The following is a 21,076-nucleotide window of genomic DNA, read 5'->3' on the forward strand; positions in this document are numbered from 1 at the left end:
ACCATGCTCTGGAGGTTTGAGAAGATCCTGAGGGAGGAAGAGGTGGAGACCTTGAAACGTCAAGTAGTTTGGCTGTGGAGGGGAGGAGATAGGAAGGGAGAGGGAGAGAAGTGAAGGAAGGGAGTTAGAGAGGGAAGAGGGAGGGGAGCAGGAAAGCAGAGAAACCTGAACAGGAATGCAAGGCTGAAGGAAAGTTTTTGTGTGTTTGTTTTGCAGAGGAGAACTACTTGAGGATGCTTGAAACTGAAAGGAAGGTGCCAGTGGAATAAGGGAGGAAGATCGTGGACAGTAGGAGGGTAGTCCCTGAGGAGGATGGAAGAGACTGGATCCCTCGCACAGGGGAGGAATTAGCCTTCAGAAGCTAATCTCATGGTAACTGGAGGAAAGGAAAAAAAAATGGGTGCGGACATGAGTAACCTTGGAGGTGGGTGATTGAGGGGGGAAGTCTTATCTAATGGGTTTTTGTATTTTTCCCTCTGAAATAAGGAGAGGTCAACTGCTGAGAGGGAAATGGGAAAAGGAAGCGAGAAAAGTTTGAAGAGCACGAAGATTTGAAGTGGCTACTGGAAAGAACTGGACATACTGCTAAGCAGCACTGAGGACCGAGGTGAGGTTGGAGAAGGTAGTAGGTATTGGCCGTGATCTGCTTAGTCATGTAATTTGACCACCAGCATTTAGAGCCCCCAGGACTGGTATGGGGAAGAAGTTAGAATGATCCAACTTTGTTATATTCGTTAGATTAGGTTGCAAATGATGGAAAAGTCCAAGTAACAGTAAACATGAAACAGGTTGATTGCTCTCTTACCTAAAAATCCAGGTAAACTAATAAGGCTAGAATAGAGCACCAAGGTGTCAAGAGCCAAGATTCTTTCTAGCTCCTAGTTTTACTTGCCTCAGGATTTGACTTCCATACCCTGGTCCAGCAGTTTCTCCAATTCCACCCTTTTTGTTTGCTTTGCAGTCAGCAGGAAGAAGGAAGGGTGAGGAGAGGCTCACACCCTACTGATACTGAAATCCATTGGCCATAGAACACGGAATGTCTAGTTGCAAGGGACACTGACAAACAGACTTTATTATAGCCCAGTTCATTTTAAATGAAAGCCCTGAGCCCAGACCATAGGAGATACTAATAGGGTTTATCAAGGTAGGGACAACAGAATGGGGGTAGGAAGAAGAGGTATGCAGAGTCTGGTCAGATGCAAGATCTTTCAAATATTAATCTCCGTTCTCTTGGACTGGGGTTGGGGAGTAATCAGAATGGTTGGTAGCATTGTGTTAAGATAGCCCAATGAGGTTTGTATCAACTCTACTGTGTGGAAGGAGAAACTTAAGACTCACCCAAGAAAACGAAGCTGGCAGGGCTCAGTCCTGGTGAGTTTGACTCCAGTGCCCAAATTCTTTCCACTGCTTCCACACTGTTATTTGATGCCAAAGGAATAGAAATGTCCAGCATGAGGACAAATACCCCTCATCAATCCTTTCCATGCCTCAATCTAGGCAAGACTGGGTCAGTAGGGTTGTTTTCCCCTTTAGAAGTGATGGCCTATCTACTGGATGTATGATATGTGTTTGGGGTACAAAGCAGGGATGGCATAGGCAAGCTGGAGAGCCAAGATGGACAGCTTACAAAACCAGCATCAGTGCAAATGAAAGGAACAACCACACGGTGCATGGAGAAGATTCTTGGCAAGCTAAAAAATACTTAATGTCAGCTGTCAAGCATTCACTATCAGATTCTGTGCATCTGCATTTTTTGGTTTATTTATTTATTTATTTTTTAGTAAGCTCTGCATCCAACGTGGGGCTCAAACTCACAGCCCTGAGATCAGGAGTTGCATGCTTTACCGACAGAGCCAACCAGGCACCCCTGCATTTTTTTTTTTTTTCATTTCAGAAACTTTTCTTTTTCCCATTTTAATTTACTTTTTGAAAGTTAATGCTCATGCCTGGTACAAATGCAAAAGGTACAAAAAGTGTACAGTAAAAAAATGTGTCTTTTTCCCTCCTCTGTCCCCCAATTACCTTCCCTGGAGACAACCAGTGTTGACAGTCAACCCTCGCCCTCTTCTTTCCTGTCTCCCCCTCTCCCCATTATGGGCTGAGGTACATCAAGCTGAGCTCTCCTCATTCAGTAAAAAGATGCAGACTTTCCTAATGTAGCAGTCTTGAAATGTATGCACTAAAAATTAGATATACCAACAAAACAAAACAAAAACACTTTATTGTCTATAATGACTTCTTGCTAAAAAAAAAAACCCTGTTCCTGGTGTAGGTGGAAAGCACTTGATGCTGCTGCTTAAGCACAGCTCAGTCCCTTTAGGTTTAAAACAGTCCCCCTTGGTAAACGACTCAGTCCTTCCTCAGGGTTTGTCATTCATCCCTGGCTTCTCCCCTTCCCAGGTAGAAGGGAAGCTGTAGGAAAGGTGCAGGGAAAGTCTGTCTGCCAATATCCAGGCCTTCCCAGCTTCCTTTGGTCAGATCGGTCTCTCCAGGCTTTGGGCCTACACTGATTCCACATTCTACCGACCGCCACAGTCCCTGCCATAGCCTGTGGGGATAAAGAACTTCGCACCTTCTTGGCCCAAAGCCAGGCATCCTCCAGCGCATTCCTCCTGTTAGCCTTCCGCCATTCTCTCCCAGGGAAAACACAACAGACCCCAGGAACTGGAAGCATGATCACAAGGCCTCTTGTTGCCTACCACGGCCTTTCCACTTCTCTGTAGTTGGCCTGGTTCCAAATGGAAGGCAGGGTACACACCTCTTCAGCTTTAAGACTCCCCCACCACTCACCTGGGGCAACCCTGTGCTTCTACCCTCTGAATCTTCCAACTTCCCATCTGCTGCTTAAACTTGATCTGTCTTTCCTCTCATGGGAAAACAACTCTGACGTCATATCCTGTGTTCTTCCTGGCACTATCTACAATCTGCTCAGGGACAGTTCTCCAAGCTCTGCCTCATTGGAAGATACAATTACATTTTTTTTTCTTTCAACACAGTCTGGCTTTTGCTAGTCAAAAGCACTTGATTTCAAACTGTTGTCTTGCCATGAATTTTTTAAAATCCTACTTTGAAACTCAAAGCTAAATGATGACTTACCCATTCTTGGCTGTTTGGTTTTTTTTTTTTTTCCTCTCTCTCTCTCTCTGTGTGACTCAATGCATGCCACTGACTCAATGGGAGGGGGCGGGGCATGGGTACAAGAGTTTACTGGGAGGCAACATTGGTTGGATATCTCACAAATGCTATTTCCATGACATCAGCATAAGGTTTCCGGTGCTGGTTGAAGTGGTAACTTCCCCCCTAGCCAAACTACTTGACTTTGTCAGTGTGATAAATGTTTGCCTGTTGGGAACTGGGTACACCCGCTTCATGGTGTTCTAAGTGAGCGTGATCAAAACTGAGCTAGTGATTTCACCACAGTCCACCCCATTATGCAGGTGCAAGCCTCAGTCATCTGGCCTCCTCTTTTCTCCACACCCCACATTTAATCCACCTGGTATTTGGGGCCACTAAAGGGAAGGGGAGACTTCCTCATCTTCACAGAAGCACTGTATGGGCCAGTATGTCCTCTTTGCTGAAACCTTGGGCCAAGCCAGCGGCGCCTGCCATTGTTTCCTCTGGGCTATTGTCTCCCCACTTCTATGTTTAACCTCCTACAGTCCATTCTCTACAAAGTAGCAGACTTATCTTTTTAAAATATCATTTAGATTATATCACTTCCCAGCTTCCCTGCTTTAAATCCTCCATAAATTTCCTCTCCGTCTTTGACCTGGCTGGGCCTCCCTCTTCAGCCTCATCTCCTCCTCCCCTTCTAAGTCAACCTCTTGCTCTGCCCCAGCCCCACTGCCCATCTTTCTGCCCTTAAATACACTGGGTACATTTCTTTCTTTCTTTTTTTTTTTTTAAAGATCTTACTTATCTATTTGAGAGAGAGCGAGACAAAAAGTGCACAAGGGGTGTGGGGCGGCAAAAAGAAAAGGAGAAGCAGACTCCCCGCAGAGCAGGGGAGCCCAGCGTGGGACTCGATCCCAGGACCCCAAGATCATGACCTGAGCTGAAGGCAGACGCTTAACTGACTGAGCCACCCAGGTGCCCTATACCAGGTTCATTTCTACCCCAGACCCTTTGCACTTACTATTTCTTTGCTAGCAGAGCTCCTCCCTAGAAGGCCACACTGCTGCCCTTTTCTCAGCCTTCAGGTCTCAAGTCAGATGTCACCAAGTAACCACATCACACCTCAGGTTCCATCTGCCATATTACCCTATTTAATCTTCTTCATAGCACTTAGTTCCTGAAATTGTATTTATTTATCTACATGTTTATTACTTATCTCCTTCTCACTTGGAATGCAACCACTGTGGACAGAGACTTGGTTTGCCTTCTTCAATACTGTTATTTTTTGCAGCAAACAGTGTCTGGCACCTGGTGAACACTCAGTAAATATTTATGGACTGAAACCATCTAATTTCAATCAGAGGCAATATTTTTTTTTTTTAACTCCACAGGCACTAGTGGATACCTTTTCGTTAGTTTACCATTTACAAGAAATCATTCTACTAGTTTCTTTGTAAGGGAATCCTACAATTAATGTGACTTTCTAGTGAGAAATGTGGCCGCAAGACAGAACTGGCATCTGTATTTATGCCACAGAAAAGCAGTTTTTTTTCAAATAATTAAGTCAGATCAAAGTATAAATTGTTAGCCTTATTTGCCAGGTACGAAATTTGAATGATTGCCTGTGTGCGAGTGTGTGCTTAACTGGCTGGCGGCAGCCTGCTATTTTAGGGTCGCTGATTGCTGAACGTTGTTGTCTTGATTTCTTTCATTTAAGTACAGCTGAAGAGACAGGGCTGATCAGAGGCAAGATGTGAGAAAAGCGGCAACAGGAAAGATTTCTCAGCCACTATGAAACAATGACCAACAATCTTTAGGTATTTCTTGTACTTTCAGAACTGAACACTAGGCTCTCCTTGATACAGGCTACGAATTTTGAAAAACGGATATACTGGAAAGTCTTGGAAGAGCTGCAACGAAGCTGAAGCAGGGACTTTAAAGTTCCGCTCCAGGTGACACGTGTTAGAACAAAGGAGAAATTTAGGCCTCCTCTTCGTCAGAATAGAGGAGGTCAAAATCCTTCTCCTACCCTGGTGTCAAAGTCTGAAATGTCTACCTTCAGAGCTTCTGTTTTTATCCTGGGTTTCGCTTTTACAATGCATGTATTCCTGGAAATACAGGAGACTGATTCATGAAGATACTGGAACTAATCAGATCCGTGTTCCTTCCACTGGGAGAGATACCAGTAAGAGACCCTGAAAGAGAAAGGCAAAGATGCACGGGAGGACACTAGATGCACCAACTCTGGCTTTGCTGAACAGAGAATGGACCCAGTACAGTACAGTAGCTGTTGAACTACTTTGGAGGATGATATTGTGGGGCAAATGATTTGAGAGTGAGTTTTGTGATGGGAGTTCATCTGAGACAATGGATTTTTTAGACTTTAAGTGTTGCTATGCAATATGAATTTTGATGGGTTTTTTTCTAGTTAGGGTCCCAACAGGAAACAGATGGCACACTTAAATTAGGATAATTTCAGGAGAGTTTCTTTTCAAAGAGGCTATTTACAAAGGGCTGCTGGGGTATAGTGGAAACCCACTGGATAGTCTAGGAAGTAGGAGTTAGAAGCTGCAGCGTGGTTGACACCCTTTGGCCCTAAAGGAGTGATTTTTCAGAGCTTGGAAAGGGAGAGCTATTCGGAGCAGACCACAGTAAGAGGAGCAATGACCTTGACACAGCCAGCCAGAGGCAAGCCCATTGGGAAAAAGCTAATGGATGAACAGCTCTTCTCCCTTCTCCCTTCCTCTGGTCTTCCCCCAGAAGACTTTGATTAGCCAAACCCAACTGGAAGCTAAAGGGAAGGGAACACATTCCTACAGGACCAGCCTCCCTGGGCAGAGAGGAAGGCAGGCCATGGTAGAGAGAGGGTCTCAGGAGCATGTAGAAGACATCCAGCATAATGAGGCTTCCATTCATTTGACAAGAAGTTCTGAGAAAGAGCCAGCCAACATCCCTCCCTTTTCCCACTGCAATCTTTCAGAGTGCAGCTGCTGGGGGTGCTGGAGGAGAGGAAAGGCTGTGTCCTTAAAATCAGATTTGGAGTTTTGATTAATAGCTCAGACTTACCTAATTTCTGCATGGAGACTGTGTTTATAATGGAAATTGATAGTCTGTGACATCAGAGTGGCCGTAAAATTTAAGGGCCTAACAGAATTTTCATCCCAGAGCAGACAAAGAGGACCTTGCTCTCCCCCTGGACCACCACCTGACTTTATATATATGTAAAGTCAGTGGGGACCAAAATAAATAAGGTTGCATTTTGGTTAGGTCAGAAATTTGTGCTTATTCAGCATATCACTCACATCATCTTTACCAACATTTTCCCTTTATAAAAGGTAATGAAACCGCATGCCAGAGAGCTTGATTGCCATACTCTGTTTCGGCAAGCCATTTCACAGCCAAATCCCAACTAGAAGTATGACTTATGACATCTATAGGATATGCAGCTACAGGCTTACATAGGCAGTTAGCACGGGGGCAAATTTCAAACAAGGTCAAAGACATTGATTCGCTATTTTTCTGTCTTTTGGCTGCAGGCATTACCCTTAGATGGTACAGTAAATGGTGAATAGGGAAGTCTTACTGGCTAGGCCAGGCTTCCTTGTTTCAATGATTTGTACCTCTGCTCTGAGGTTTAGACCTTAGTTTTGTGATTCAGAAACTCCATTCATCTGTTCACCTAAGAGTAATAAGGTCCTGATGAATTGATACATTTGCCAACCTCTCTGCAGGTTTAAATCAAAATGTCCATTGAATTACCCTGAGAAATGTTATTGTCAAAAAGACAAGACTGGTGTCAGCTGGTCAACATTTTGTGGCTGAATTGTTTGGAGAAAGAACATAGATCAGACATTCACTTTCATTCTCAAGAAAATAACTCAAATTGTAAATACCACTGATGGTGGGTCAAAGACATAAATTCACACGTAAATGACAACATATACTATTAATAAATTGCTTTACTGATGATATGCCCTGCGTTTTTACAAATTCCTGGGTGTTTTTTATGTGTATATATGATGACATAGTAAAACCGTGGCATCATAAGCATCATAGCCAGAACTTAATTAGAACCCTTAATTTAAAAGGATTTCTTTTTGGGGACACCTGGCTGGCTCAGTCGGGTCGAACATGCAACACTTGATCTTGGGGTTGTGAGTTCGAGTCCCACATTGGAGGCAGAGATTACATAATAAATTAAAGGTTTTGGTTTTTTTAAAGAATTTCTTTTGATATATATTCTAGTTAACTATTTCTTCTCAGCTCCAAATCCACCCTTCACTGCCCTGCTTTGTGATGCTGCAGCTGAAACTGTAAACATTTCTCCTGTGTAGCTGGCCTGATGGTTTGTGAGTAAAGAGCACTGGAGGGCCACTGCAAGGGAAAAGTGCTTTTCTTCCCTGTCCTGAGGTGGCTTTCCTTCCCCTGTGGTGCGTGGCAGCCATGGGCACCAGAATTCCAGGTGTGCTTAGCCCTCCAGCAAGTCTCACAGGCACCCCCAGTAGGTGATCTCCTGCTTCCCTACCTGCCTTCCAGCACCTCGCTACACCCTCTCCAGTGAGGTCTCAGCATCTCCGGCTTCCGGGGGGGTGGGGGTGGGAGGGCTCTTTTAAATGTGTTCCTTCCTTGGGCCTTGGGCCTGCAGCCCTAGCCCCAGAGCAGGCATCCTCAGGGGGCGGGGGGTGAAAAGTGCTTCTGGGGGGGGGGGGTTGTGTGAAATAATCTCAGGTATTACCATGGTGTGTGCAGATACAGTGTATCTGCAGTATTAAAATTTAATGGAAGGGAGGCACAAAGGAAAAAAAAGTCTAGAAAATCTCCATAGGGGAGCAATAATGAAATAAAGAGTTAGGTAACAGTGCCCTAAAAGCATCAACAGCTCCCCATACCCACTATCCCTGCATTCTTTAGACTCCTCTTGACTCCATAGTAGTTAATTCCATTTTTAGTTAATATAATTTATATTAAACTTTCCCTGCCCCAGTTATTGTATGGTTTCTGTCATCTAACTGGAGTTTGATACAGTACACTTGATTTCTATGAAAAAAAAAGCAAATCGGAGGCTGAATTAAAAAAAATTTTCAAGATATTTTCTAGAACCTGCAGAGATTAATGTCCAGCTACTCATATTTTGTACAGCAGGGATATATGTTCAGGATGCTGATCTTGGGACCATAACAGATACAGAATGAGCAAAGACAGGCTGTTAGTCTGAACTTGGTAAAGCAAAAAGATTGGTAAAAACCATGGTTGAAGCAACACGGGTTTTCTGGATAGCACTTAACTGGGTACCGCACATACCATCGCTGCTGAACATGTTTCTCACTTATGACTATTTTCTTAAGTGCCAAACTCTGTAATAATCACGATGATGATAGTAATAGTAATGAGAGCCAGCATTCACTGGGTACTTACTAAGCTCCGTCACTCTGACAAGAGGGCTGAGAATGGCTAGGAAAAAGCCCAGCCTACAAGCAAGGAGGTCAGTTAGGAAACTGCCACACAAGTCCCGGCATGAGGTGATGGTGGCCAGGACAAGGGAGAGAGAGGGTATGCAGCAGCCTCACCGGTGCCCAGAGCAGAAGGGGCTGTCTAGTCTGTACCAGAGCAACCGTTCGGTTAACCACCAAAGAGACAGGACTTGAGATGGAGATAGAAAAGATGGAGATAGAAAAGTCTTTCTTTGGTAAGCTCCTACCAGGCGGCCAGTACTATGTTACCCAAAGTTAGGGGTACTCTATAATAATAACCACACGTTCTTAAGTAACTTGTGACCCCTTAGAAATCTATAAAATGATAACGCTAATAGAAGAACATGTAGAATATATTTGAGACTTTGGGATGGAAAGAACTCTGTAAATCAGACCCAAAAAGCACAAGCCATAACACAAAATTTTGGCAGGTTTGGCCACACCAAAATTAAGGATTTCTGTTCAGTGAAGGCTGTTGTAGACAAGCTTATGCAGACAGAGGACAGACAGAAAGAAAATATTTAGAAAATATTTATATTTCAAACCAACAGAATTAAAACCCAGCATATATATTATTTCACCCATATGTGGAATTTAAGAAACAAAACAAATGAGCAAAGGGGAAGGGAGAGGCAGACCAAGAAACAGATTCTTAACTCTAAGAGAACAAATTGATGGCAACCAGAGGGGAAGGTGGGTGGGGGGTGGGTTAAACAGGTGATGGGGATTATGGAGTGCACCTGTGATGAGTACCATGTGTTGTATGGAAGTGCTGAATCACTATATTGTACACCTGAAACTACTATTACACTGTTAACCAACTGGAATTTAAATAAAAACTTTTTAAACCTAGCATATATAAGGAGCTCTGGCAAATCAAATAAAGTACCCAATAGAAACTGTTAAAAAAGAAAAGTACTCAGTGACACTTGTTAAAAACAGTAAGGCAGACTGTACTGAGGACGACCACCGTGGGGTTGTACAGTAAGGGGAATTGGGCTCAACTCGGAATACAGCATGGCCAAGTGGGAATTTGTAGCCTGGGGGGGGGGGTGGGGTCGGGGTGGAAAATTGCTAAGAGGAAACGTCAGGGGTAAGGGGGCATCTTGCTAACCCCAGGTCCCAAGATTCTTGCTGAAGGCAGGCCAGGGAGACAGACATCACCTGGGGGCAGTGGAGGATGAGGAACCAGATCAGATATGGGGGAGGCGCGGGGGAAGCCTTGCTAAAACTGGATTTTATGAGGAAGTGCATATAATGGGCCTAGGAGAAGGTTCAGTAGACTGAGTAGTTTGGTCAAGCAAAGAATTTTGTCAAAACATCAACAGAGCCCATGAATAGCCAGTTCTCAGAAGTGGAAAGCCAAATGACCCGGAAGAATTGAAGAGACGTTCAATGTTACAAGTAAACAGAGAACTGCATATTAAGACTAATTACTCTCACACCCAACAGATTTGTAAAAATTAGAAAGTCGGACAATGACTTGGCCATCTTGGCAAAGATGTGGGGAAGCAAGAACCTTCATGTGCTGCCGGCATGACTGTAATTAGATATGAGCATTCTGTGGGCACACGTGCTTGCATACATGTGCACATGCAATGGATGACTCGGGAATCCCTCTTCAGTCAGGTTCATTAGGAGACGTGTATAAAGGTGTTTATCACAGGGTTGTTTGTGATACAAGGGAGTTGGAGGCAGTCTGGGTATCTATCACTAGAGGAGTGGATGTGTTAAAAGTATTGAACACCTAATATGGAACCTTATGCAGCAGTTCAAAGAAATTAGCTACATGTGCATAAAGGAACATGGAAAGAACTTAGAAACAGCATTGTGTAAAAAAAAGCAATAAACACGGGCGCCTGGGTGGCTCAGCTGGTTAAGTGTCCAACTCTTGATTTCCGGTCAGGTCATGATCTTAGGGCAGTGAGATCGAGCCCCACGTCGGGTTCCCTGCTGTGCATGGAGCCTGCTTAAGATTCTCTCTCTCTCTCTCTCTTTCCGCACCCCCCCCAGAAAAAAAGCAATAAACAGAATAAGAGCCATTGAACAATACAGACTGAATACACATACATTCATAAAACAGCATTATAAAATCCAACTTGGGGATACATGTATTTCCAAGCACAGAATGGCTGCTGATGCTGGAGATGAAGTGGGGAAATGAAAAAATAAAACAAGAAAATAATAAAGTAAAACAAGAAAAGGCCTCCCATGGATGATTGTGTACCATGAGCTCTAGAGGGTGATTAACTCAAGTCTTTGCAAAGTCCAAAAGAAAAAAAAAGAATCTAAATCCTATATTTCTTGAAGTTCTTTCATTTTGCAAATGAGATGTGATGTTTGCTTTTTTAGGTAATCCATGTAAACAGCTGTGTGAGTAGCTTATCCATCTAGCCAGGCTTCCCAGGTCTCAGGGCACATTTGAGCAAAGCAGACATCCCTGGGGCACCTGGGTGGCTCAGTTGGTTGGGCGACTACCTTCAGCTCAGGTCATAATCCTGGAGTCCCAGGATCGAGTCCTGCATCGGGCTCCCTGCTCAGCAGAGAGTCTACTTCTCCCTCTGACCCTCCCCCCTCTCATGCTCTCTCTATCTCATTCTCTCTCTCAAATAAATAAACAAAATCTTGAAAGAAAAAAAAAGCAGACATTTCTGAAAAGCCAGTGGGTGAGAACAGTATGGAGGATGCACCTGTAAACTGAATTCTAGAAACCAAAGCCTAAATGCAGCCTTATTTATGAAACTAGAAGCACAGTGCAAAACCCATAATGAACGTGCTGTAGTAGCAAATCAGTGACCCAACTTGGTTATTTCCATCCAGCAAAGAGAAAAATTATTTGAGATGTTATTTAACTATGAAAAACAGAATAGAGGAGACAAACAGGTAGCTCCCAGACATCTGCAAAGACAATTCAGTTGGCAAAGGGGGGAAATGTGGCATCAGCAGGCACCAAAAAAATTCATATACATATATGCCTATAAAATTTTTTAAAGTGAATTGACTTCAGGATTCTGTTTGCTTCAAAATGCCCGCAATCAAACAGGAAACAGCCCTGGTTCTGTTGATGTTTTGACAAAATTCTTTGCTTGACCAAGCTACTCAGTCTCCTGAACCTTTTTAAACCTGCCAGGTCTGTCCTCTTGAAGGGAACGAGAGCGAACGAGCCTGAGTATTTCTCTGTTTCTGAGGACTGCATACACCACCTGCAGAATCAATCAGTTTGCCCTTTTTCAGTTCATTCTTTCTCATTTTCAACTGCCTGCCTAGACAGTGGGTTGCTGGGAATTCACGTGTCTTTTGTTTTGGGTTTTGTTGGGTTTTTTTTTTGTGTGTGTGGCTTTTTGGTTAGCTTTAAAATTGTAGCCAACTAACTTAAATGACACTCTAAAGTTAGCAGATTCTGCTTTCCAGTAAAATCCTGAGGGGTGGGGAAGTGAGAGAATGAGGAGTGAATTCTTGATTCTTTAGTGCTACACCATCACTTGATCCTGCCTCTGAGTTATCTCTGTACTTAAAAAGCCCCTTTCTTTGCCATTAGAAGGAATAAGTCTATAAAATGTATTCCATCAGGATACTTAGTTATTTGAAAACTTTTTTTGCCTACCATTTAATTTGGCTATAGACAGGTGAGACAGTAGACTCACCTGCAGCTTTCACTGAAAGTACATCAAGATAGCCTTCAGCAGCAAGCCAAGTTTAAAGAAAACTCTAAAATGTATGTATGCGTGAATGAATATAACTTTTTAAAACTATATATCGATATACTACTAAAGTAAAACTATCACAAATTCTTAGAACATTATAGGAGAAAAGAACCTTAACAATCAATGATCTCAGCTTCTTTCTTTTCTGCCTCCCCTGCAACATACTCAGTAACAACGTTTCGGCATAAGGAGTCCCACCTGAGAAGGACAAACATCTATACCATAGCTTGGAAAGCTCCTCTTTCTCATTCTTTCTTCACACCAAACTTATTCATGTTTAGAGACCATTTGATGCTGAGGATGATAAAAGCTTTAGTGTGACTTATAGACTTTTCTTGTTTTATTGCCCAGACTATTGCTTCGTCTTGAACTGGAGGACATAAGGCAGCCATCTACAGGGCCCTGGAATACAAAACGAGTCCCCACCTGCAGAGCGGCTGTGAGTACCTGTACATTGTTTACTGCCCTTTTTAACCTTACAATTAAATGCCACACTGCCTCTGCTATTGATTCAAGTATTTAGCATTCAACCAAAAGGTTTCTATTGGCTATTAGTATTAAAGTATTTGCTATATTATCAAAAGCCTAATGGGGTGCCTGGCTGGTTCAATTGATGTGGAGCATGGGACTTTTGATCTTGCTGTTGTAAGTTCAAGGCCCAGGTTGGGTGTAGAGAGTACTTAAAAATAAACAAACGGGCGCCTGGGTGGCTCGGTCAGTTAAGCAACCGCCTTCCGCTCGGTCAGTGGAGCCCCATGTCAGGCTCCCTGCTCGGCGGGAAGCCTGCTTCTCCCTCTCCCTCTCCCTCTCGCACTCCCCCTGCTTGTGTTCCCTCTCTCACTCTCTCTGTCAAATAAATAAATAAAATCTTTAAAAAAATAACAAATTTTAAAAATAAACAGCCTGAAATATTGTTAATCAAGTAACGATTTTTACGATACAGTATCTGACTGGTTTTTCAAAAGCCAGTATCTGGCTTTTGGATTTTTTTAAATTTTATCACACATATTCATGTAGAAAAGTTGCAAAATACAGCTGAACAAAACGAGACAATTTTTCATAATCTCACCACCTACAGAAAATAGCATTTTCCCATATATACTGCTAGTATTCATTTTTGTCTTAAGAATATTTTACTTCAAAATTTTCACCCAAATAGACTTGTTTCTACAAAGGTGTGCTTCTGAGAAACCAATTTCCTTTGTGCAGACAGCAGATTTTGCTCTGGAGGGAAGGAAGTGGCTCATATCCTGGCTAACAGGGTATCATTGTTTCTCTATCAGAACTGGCATAGCGCCTTCTTAAGCCAGAAAGACAATTATGTGACAGAATCCAAGAGTTAGACCTGCCTTAGGAGAAAGTGGCTTAAAGGCAAATTTTACTCACGTATGGAGTATGTTAGGTACTTTCCACGCCTTCTTTCTAATTATTACAATCCAGAAAAAGTTGAGTTTGAATCCCAGCTATTCCTTACAAGCCAGGTAACAGTGGGTAAGTTACAAAGGCCCTTTGCCACAGTTTCTTCATCTGTTAAATAGGGACAAGAATACCAACCTCACCGGGTTCTTGTAAAGACCAGTGAGCTGACAACAGAGTCCTTAGCGCCTGGCCCGCTCTAAGATTTCAACAAATGTCGGTAGCATTATTGTTGTGGTTGTGGATTGCCATGGGGATTATATGAAATGCTCTATTTGAAACTCCTGCCACACTTTGGAATTATTATCACAATACCTAGTATTACAGGGAGGGTTTGTTTTTAACCACCCACATTTTCCTTTGGCAGCACTCCTCGGTTTTTTGTTTTTTGTTTTTTTTAAGATTTTATTTATTTATTTGACAGAGAGACACAGCGAGAGAGAGAACACAAGCAGGGGGAGTGGAAGAGGGAGAAGCAGGCCTCCCACTGAGCAGGGATCCTGATGCGGGGCTCGATCCCAGGACCCTGGGATCATGACCTGAGCTGAAGGCAGCTGATTAACCGACTGAGCCACCCAAGCGCCCCACTCCCTGGTTTTTGACTCCAGTCCAGTGCTGTTTGGTAGAACTTTCTGTGATCATAGAAATGGTCCATAATCTGTGCTGGCCAGTATGGAAGCCATCAGCTAAACGTAGCTGTTGAGCTCTTGAAATGTGGCTAGTGCAACTGAGGGGTTGAATTTTTAGTTTTAATTTTATTTAGTTTTAATTAATTTAAATAGTCACAGCTAGTCCCATGATTTCTATGTGTTCCTACTCCTGTCTGATCGCTTCAATTGCCTTTAGTTAGGTATATATCTCCCAATTCACATTAAGTTTTGAATAACGTCATTTTCTACATGGTACGTTCTTGATAGATAAATTACAGTTAAAAAAGTAAAAACAAACTGGATATATTTCCAGTGTCGAGCTTCTCCACCAAGTCTGGCTTTCTATAAGCACTTTGGGTTTTTTGTTTTTGTTTTTGTTTTAAAGAGTTATTTATTTATTTTAGAGCGAGAGCATGGGTGGAGGGGAGGGGCAAAAGGAGAGAGAGAGAGAAGCAGATTCCCTGCCAGAGCCTGAGGCAGGCCAATCCCACCAGCCCCAAGACCACAACCCAGGCTAAAATCAAAATTCCAATGCCCAACCAACTGAGCCACCCAGGTGCCCTGCCATATGCGTTTTGTAAACTTGCATAAGAAGAACTCAATAACCTTTTTAAAAAAAAAAAAACATTTGGCAGTTTAGTTTAAAAGGCTGTTTCATCAAGCCCCACACTGAGCATAGAGCTTTCTTTAAAATGAAGGAATGGGGGTGCCTGGGTGGCTCAGTCGTTAGGCGTCTGCCTTCTGCTCAGGTCATGATCCCAGGGTCCTGGGATCGAGCCCCGTTCCGGGCTCCCTGCTCTGTGGGGAGCCTGCTTCTCCCTCTCCCACTCCCTCTGCTTGTGTTCCCTCTCTTGCTGCACCTCTCTCTGTCAAATAAATAAAATCTTTAAAAAAATTAAAAAATAACATGAAGGAATGAATGAATAGCTGCTTTACAGATCTGGAATGAAAAGGGGGTATCTCTGCTGTCAACTACTCTCCCTCACAGTCCACAGCAGGGTGATTCTTGACCTGCTCTGATTCTGTGTCGTTGGGTCAGTTCTGTGCTTCCCAGTGGACTCTGGCTCATAGCCCCCTTCTGGGCCTCAGGCTGACAGCCTTCTCCCATCCCTGGTGTTGAGTCAGAACTTGAGTTGGCTCCCAGAGGGCAGCCACTGACTAACTCGAAGCCAGTGGCTCGCCCAGAGGTGAGCTCACAACATCTTTTCCAGGTTCCAGGGTCCCTGCTTCTCTTCTCTATTATAAAGCCAATCTGAACTTCAGGTTCTAGATAAATCACCTGACCCTCATATCAAAGAAAAGTTATAAAACCAAAACGAAATTTCCATAGGGAAGCCTAGCTCTTCCCTCTCCTGGGGAAAGGCTGCCACCTGCTGTAATACATCGGCGTTGGGCTTGTCCAAGGTCCCTGAACGAGTGTGTGCACAGCCCCACCCACCTTCCCCTCAATGTGTCAGGAGTGCAAGGAGGAAAACCAGTAGACATTCCAAGCTGGAGGGCACCAAAGCAAACTCATCCATGTGAATGGTGCCCAGAAGGAATTGGCATCTCTCTCTGATTAGAAGAGCATTTATTCTTCACCACTCAGCAGCACTATTTTTTCAAGTTAGCTCATAGCGACCTACATAAAATCTCCGTTGTTAAGAGGCTGATTATTTCCTCGATCCTTCCAGCTCTATGTATCTTGATCTATTCTTCACAGTCCTGGCAAGTATTTGGTAGGAGAAAGGATGATAAGAGAATAAAAACTGATGGTTTACAAGGTAGCATCCTTCAGCCTTGCACTCTGACTTTCTTCAAAAATCCTAAAACTAAAAGAAATACTCCGTAGTGATGAGCACCGACTGCTGCTATTGGAGACATGGTTGAATCTTAGAAGCATGATGTTGAGTGAAGTAAGCCAGATGCCAAACAATATACTATTTACAGATATAAAGTTTGTAATGTAATTCTATGTCTGTAAAGTTCAAAAACAGGCAAAACACAATGAAGCTGATAGTGGTTAGCTACGGGGTTGGGGTAGTGGTGGGGTTTAGGACACACCATCCCCAAAGATGGCATCTTGGCATGCTGAATATTTTAAGCTGAAAGAGTTTGAGAAAAGACAGAGCAGGAGGGTCACTCTGACCTCCCCTCCTCATCATTCCCCCTTCTTCTCTGAAACAGGTCATAAAACTCATGTGAGAGGTGCCCTCCCTATATACCCAGAGGAAAGACTCATCCTTATCTTGGAAGACAAAGAGATGCCAGAAAGAATCCTAACAAACAGGCCTTGCTAAGTTTCCCCAGTTTACTGGAATTACCTCACACTCTAACCTATCACACTCCCCCATAACTGCCCACTTGTCATCAAACCTAGCATAAAAACACACAACTCTGTTTTTTTTGGGAGGGGGAGGGTCTTTACTTCCTGATGAAGGTTCTTATGTAAAACTTATATTAAATAAATGTGTATGCTTTTCTCCTGTTAATCTGCCTTTGTAAGTTTAGGGTCCCTAAGAGGGTCGAGGAAAACCTTTTCTTCACCTACAGCAGTAATCTGGAAAGGAAAAAAAGGGGCTTCTGAAGTATTGGTAATGTTCTATTTCCTTCTTTTTTTTTAATTTTTATTTATTTATTTATTTGTCAGAGAGAGAGAGAGAGAGAGAGCACAAGCAGGGGGAGCAGTAGAGGGAGAGGGAGAAGCAGGCTCCTCACTGAGCAAGGAGCTCGATGTGGGACTCGATCTCAGGACCCTGGGATTATGACCTGAGCTGAAGGCAGACGCTTAACGACTGAGCCACCCAGGCATCCCTAATGTTCTATTTCTTGACATGAGATGTAGTTATGTGTTTTCACTTTGTGAAAATTAGTTGAGCCATAAATTTTAAGGTATACATGATATACATCAATAAAAAATCCTTGTTCGAGAAACTAAATATTCATGAGTAAAATAATACGATACATGAGTTGTTTTTTTTAGAAAACTTCAGAAAAATAATTAAGTATGGATAGATGAAACAAAAATATAGAATTTAATAATGTTAAGCTGTAGGATAGATACATGAAAGTCCATTATTCTATTCTCCCTACCTTTGTATATGCTTTTATAATAATGCTTTTATAATAAAAAGGTTTTTTTTTAAATTATGGGTGAAATTTTAATCTGAGCAAAGAGGACAACATAAAACCCAAAAGTCAAAAAGAAAAAGAAATGAGGCTTCCACATCCATTCCAGCTCCTTCCTTCCATCATAAAGGCTATAAAGTAAAATCCTGGCTTTGCTAGCCCTCTGACACTGAGCCCGTCTATGTGACTGACCTTATGCCAGTAATGAAGGTATAGGCAGAAATCATACATTATAGCCACATACATAAATAATATAAGTCAAAATAACAGTGAGGTATCACCTATTTTTCACCTGTTGAACTGATAAAGATCAAAGAGTTTGTTAGTACCAAATGTTGACATTTTGAGGACACAGTTGATCTTTTCTACTACTGGTGGAAACCTACGTTTATATAAAATATTTTGGAAGAGTAATTTGGAAATATCTATCAAAATTCTCCTGAAAGCAAAAGCAACATTTAAGTGGCAAGAGTGGGAATGGACTTGCCATGGTGAGCACTGGGTGACGTATGGAAGTCTTGAATCACTATATTGTATACCTGAAACTGATGCAACACTGTATGTTAGCTAACTGGAATTAAAATAAAAACTTAAAAAAAATTTTTTCAAGAGAGTGTGGGTATGGAAAGGAGGCAGCAGGTAGAAGAGTCTAAGTAGAGTCAAAGTTGATTAATTGTATGACTGACTAAATATGGAGAAAAGGCTCCAAAATTACTAAGGACGTTAACAGAAATAGGGAATCAGGGGGAGGCGCTTGTTTGGACAAGCAGATAAATAATTCAGTTTGGAATATGTTATGTTTTCCGATACTTTCACAACAAAGATAGCTTTTGTTATCCCTCTAGATCTAGAGTCTAGATGTTAAGATAAATGCTCATATAGCAGATTAATAATTTCATTAAGTAATAATCCAGGAACTCACCAGAAGGCGAACTGAGAGAATGCCATTTTAGCCTCAACTGTAAGTTGAGGTACATTAAAGAAAATGTACTTCAAACAGTGGCTAGACTTTCTTTTTCTCCTGCCCAACTGGCAAAGATTTTTTTTAAATAACTTAGTTTGGCAAAGATGTAGAGAAATGGATACTTGTCATTTATATAGGCTGGAGTCCATATAAGTGATGGCAACTTCTGGAAGACAATTTTACAGTATTTAGCAAAAACCTAAAAAGCGTTAGGCCTTCTGAGCCATCAATTCCAATTCTACCTGAAGAATGTATGTAAATATTTTTTATTTAATTGTTTTCCATGAAAGTCATATATGTACATGGTACTAAAAAATATTCTAAAAGACATATAAGGATACAGAATGACCTCTCCTCTGTCTCCTACCCATACTGCTCTTAAGAGGTCACCACTTTCAACATCTAGCTGTTTTATCTATTATTTACCTCTTTGTGTTTAAATAATTTGTTCATTCAACTATTTCTTGTCTTCTTTTTTTTTCTCTTTTGAGTATAGTTGGCACACAATGTTACATTAGTTCCAGGTGTATAACATAGTGATCCAACAAATTTATACATTATGCTATGCTCACCACAAGTGTAGCTACCATCTGTCACCATACAAGTCATGACAATATCATTAACTATATTCCTTATGCTGTGCCTTTTATTCCCGTGGCTTGTTCATTCCATAACCGGAAACCTGTATCTCCCACTCCCCTTGGTAACCATCAGTTTTTTCTCTGTATTTATAGGTCTGATTCTGCTTTTGTTTATTCATTTGTTTGGTTTTTTTGGATTCCATTTTGAGTGAAATCGCATGGTATTTGTCTTTCTCAGTATGACCTGTTTCACTTAGCATAAGACCCTCTAGGGCCATTCCTTGCTGTCCCAAATGGCACAATCTCATCCTTTTTTAAGGATACATAATGTTCCATTATGTGTTTGTATATATATATACAGCACATCTTCCTTAAGTTGTTTCCATATCTTGGCTACCGTAAATACTGCTACAATAAATATAGGGGTGCATATATCTTTTCTAATTAGTGCTTTTATTTCCTCTGGGTAAATACCAAAGGAATGGTATTATTGCATTGTATGGTATTTCTATTTTTAATTTTTTGAAGAAACTCCATACACTTTTCCACAGTGGCTGCACCAATTCACATTCTCACCAAGAGTGCCCGAGGGTTCCTTTTTCTCCACTTGCTCGCCAACACTTGTTGTTTCTTGTGTTTTTTATTTTAGCCACTCTGACAGGTGTAAGGTGATGTCCCATTGTGGTTTTGATTTGTATTTCCCTGATGAGTAGTGATGTTGAGCATATTTTCATGTGTCTGTTGGCCATCTGGATGTATTCTTTGAAAAAATGTCTGTTCAGGTTCTCTGCCCACTTTTTTTAATTGGATTGTTTTTTTGGTGTTGAGATGTATAAGTTCTTTATATATTTTGGATATTAACCCCTTATCAGTTATATCATTTGCAAATATCTTCTCCCATTCTCCCATTTTTGAGAGCTTTTTGCTTTGTTGATGGTTTCCTTTGTTGTGCAAAAGCATTTTATTCTGATGTAGTCTCACTAATTTATTTTTTATTTTGTTTCCCTCGCCTTAGGAGACATATCTAGAAAAATGTTGCTATGGCCAGTGTCAGAGAAATTACTGCCTGTGTTCTCTCCTAGGATTTTTATGGTTTCAGGTCTCTCATTTACGTCTTTGTCATTCAATTCTTTTTTGATTTATCAACTGAAAACATAGTCTATCGGCATCCTGTTATGGTAGTTGAGAATTTAGCTTTTCATTCAACTACCACCTCCTCCGCTTCCTCACCTCCTCCCACTATGGTTTTATCAAAATCTTTAAATGTCACGTAGCAAGACTTCTTGGCAAAAACATCATAAGGCAAAAATGTTTTGATTAATTCATTAGTCAATATTTACATAATTATGAATATAAATATTTTCAAATGTCAAATGGCTAGCAATATATTTTTTTCAAACCTACAAACACAAAACCACAGAACAATTTATCAGTTCTGTTTTTTTTTTTTTTTTCAAAAAAATCCCTGTCCTCTTTTTTTTTTTCCATACTGAAGTCTAGTTGACACACAGTGTTATGTCAGGTATAGAGCAGGGTGATTTGAAAAGTCTATTCATTATACCATGCTCACCACAAGTGTAACCACCCTCTGTCCCTCTGTGCCATTGATCTAATCAGAACTGGCTGCTCCCTAAGTTTTGAGGCATGGTGGTCACTCTAGGACTTCCTCTCATCCTCTAGCTTAGCTCTCCCATTTCCCGGGTTCTTTGTCTTCTTTCTCAGTTGACTCTTGTATCTCTAAAACAGTAATTTCCTCAGAAAGGGTACATAAGATGTAAATTTTTGAGACCCTGAATCTCTGAAAATGTCTTTATTCTACCCTCACACTGTATTGATGGTTGGATATAAAATTCTTAGTGAAACACAATTTCACTTCAGAATGTTGGAGGTAATACTCCATTGCATTCTAGAATTGAGTGATGCTGTTGAAAAGGCTCAAGTTATTGTTCACCCCCCCTTTTTTAATGGTTTGTTTGTTTCCCCTTCATTTTGATGCAGTCAGTTTTCTCCTCTTTGGATGCTTTTATGTTCTTTATTCTCAGTGTTGTTTCATAATCATGTCCTTGTT

At 41.6% G+C, this 21,076-nt stretch overlaps 1 long non-coding RNA gene across 1 annotated transcript; it reads left to right on the top strand.

The window, feature by feature from the left end:
* The first annotated feature begins 222 nt into the window (after positions 1–222).
* LOC114201273 (uncharacterized) lies at positions 223–12,722 on the top strand. Its single transcript, XR_003607617.2, has 3 exons — positions 223–372; positions 487–607; positions 12,641–12,722. It is a non-coding gene; the product is annotated as an uncharacterized LOC114201273 (long non-coding RNA).
* The last annotated feature ends 8,354 nt before the right edge of the window (positions 12,723–21,076 follow it).

Source organism: Eumetopias jubatus, unplaced genomic scaffold (genome assembly GCF_037043125.1).
Source record: "Eumetopias jubatus isolate StellerSeaLion01/CBP00866 unplaced genomic scaffold, mEumJub1_p1.0 scaffold_9, whole genome shotgun sequence".
NCBI classification, from domain to species: domain Eukaryota; kingdom Metazoa; phylum Chordata; class Mammalia; order Carnivora; family Otariidae; genus Eumetopias; species Eumetopias jubatus.